At 38.2% G+C, this 2193-nt stretch overlaps 1 non-coding gene across 1 annotated transcript; it reads left to right on the top strand.

Annotated features, from left to right (window-relative positions):
• Window positions 1-440: 440 nt before the first annotated feature.
• Window positions 441-547, top strand: LOC141709934 (small nucleolar RNA R71). Its single transcript, XR_012570486.1, has one exon. It is a non-coding gene; the product is annotated as a small nucleolar RNA R71 (small nucleolar RNA).
• Window positions 548-2193: the final 1646 nt, after the last annotated feature.

Below are 2193 nucleotides of genomic sequence, written 5' to 3'. Positions count from 1 at the left end.
AATTCATATTTTTCATTCGAAGATAGATCTGCACCTCCATGAGTTTGTTGTTGAAGTTGGAGTTGTTGTCTTGGTGCATATTGCGGTTGTTGAAAACCAGGAGGATTGAATTGCTTATTTCCAAACTGCTGGAACGGCTGTTGCATCACATTCTGATTGTTGCTCCAGCTGAAGTTAAGATGATTCCAGTTATCAGGATGATAAGTGTCTGGAACTGGTTGTTACGATCTCTGAAAGTTGCTCTCAAACTGAACTGATTCACTAGATATAACGCATTGCTCCGTCATATGCGAACCTGCACATAACTCATAAACTTTGGTTATCTGATTAACACCATAGTTAGCCAGAGAATCGATCTTCATAGACAACGCCCTTAGTTGAGCAGTGATAGCCGTAGCTGTTTCTAATTCCAGAACTCCTGCTACCTTTCCCTATGGCAATCTCTGGGTTGAGGAAACTTCCTAAGCATCTCCTTGTAGCGCTCCCAAGCTTCACATAGAGTTTCTCCCGATTGCTGCATAAATTGAGTAAGAGCATTCCTGAGTGCAACTGTCTTCGTCATAGTGAATAATTTAGTAAGAAACTTCTGAGCAAGATCCTCCCAAGTAGTGATAGAACCTGCTGGTAGAGAATGTAACCAGCACTTAGCTTTATCTCTCAGAGAGAATGGGAACAGTCTCAGTTTCACCACATCCTCAGACACACTATTGAACCTGAAGGTATCGCAGCTCTCTATGAAATTCCTAATGTGCGTATTGGGATCTTCTGTTGGCGAACCCCCAAACTGGACTGAATTCTGTACCATCTGAATAATGCCAGGCTTGATCTCAAAGGTATTAGTTGTGATAGCTAGCCTGACAAAGCTAGATTGAATGTCATTGATCTTTGGTTGAGAATAATCCATCAACGCTTTCGTTGGTGTTGTTGGATCTCACATTGCAATGATAACTAGAGTACCTGAAACGCACTACCAAAGTATACCTTGTAAGTAAGAGAGTCTGAGTCGGTGAACTTTAACGACCACTGATGTCAAGCTCATAAACTAAAAATTAACACCGAGCCAAAAACTTGTTAGGGCAAAAACACGCGCTAAAATTACACGCAAGTATACGCGTTCGCAAGTAGTATAAGATATAAATCAGATTCGTTCCCATAGAGACTCTTTTTAGTTAACTTAAGATTATGCACCTATGCAACAATGATATGGCTATCGCTCAATGCTAAGATAATAACAAGTTTAGATGTTATAACTAAGATTAAACTAACATGTAATTAACTAAGAATAAAAGTGATTGAATTAACTATATGAGACAAACATTGGATTCTAACTTCATTACTACTTCATTTAAAGTCATTGTTCTTAACCTTAGCATGTGATGGTGATGACAACTAATCAGGTAACACGAAACTAGTAAACGCCAACTTTCATTATACGAATACCTTACTACCAGACATCCACAAAAGAGATAGAAGCTGAATATATACCAATTACGTTGAGACTCTATATGTCTATAGAATTTGACAACATAAAGGTTTAATGAACAAGTTATCTATCGTGATTACATATGGCAAGTAAGATGAGTAAAATTACCTACGAATCATGAATAATAAATACATGAACCTATGCTAGCATGGCAAGTTCTAAATCTCTATATTCTCTGTCGCTTCAATAGTGATTAACATGTTATCTTATATGTTAGCTACGTACATGAGATGAATAAGCACAACCAATACTAGGATATTAATCAATCACCACACACCAAGATATCGAAACAAATTAACTATTAAAATTCATAAGTAAATCCGTTAGAATCCCACGATAACGATTAGTTCATAATCGAACTCATTGTCACCATGGGTTACAATGAAAACATGATAATAAATAATATAAGAGTACTAGGGTTCAAAGACAAATCAAAAACAAGCATCCAAGTATCAACTATATTAAAGAAAATAAAAGTCTTCTTCTCCGTAGCCATCTCGTGCTCTCTAGGTCTTCTTATTGCTCTCCCTGGCCTCCTTGTTATTAAAAACATCTTATTTAGGATATATATAGGCTTCAGGACGATCAGGGCTTTAATTCTCTCAAAAATCAAGTGGAATCAGGATTCTGCCGGAACGGACCAGCGTGGCTGCCCCACATTCCAGCGCGGGCGCGTGTTGTTTCTGTCCTTCTGGCGTGGCCGCCCTGCA

Source organism: Apium graveolens, chromosome 2, assembly GCF_009905375.1.
Source record: "Apium graveolens cultivar Ventura chromosome 2, ASM990537v1, whole genome shotgun sequence".
In the NCBI taxonomy this organism is placed as follows: domain Eukaryota; kingdom Viridiplantae; phylum Streptophyta; class Magnoliopsida; order Apiales; family Apiaceae; genus Apium; species Apium graveolens.
This window is presented reverse-complemented; position numbering and strand designations above follow the sequence as displayed.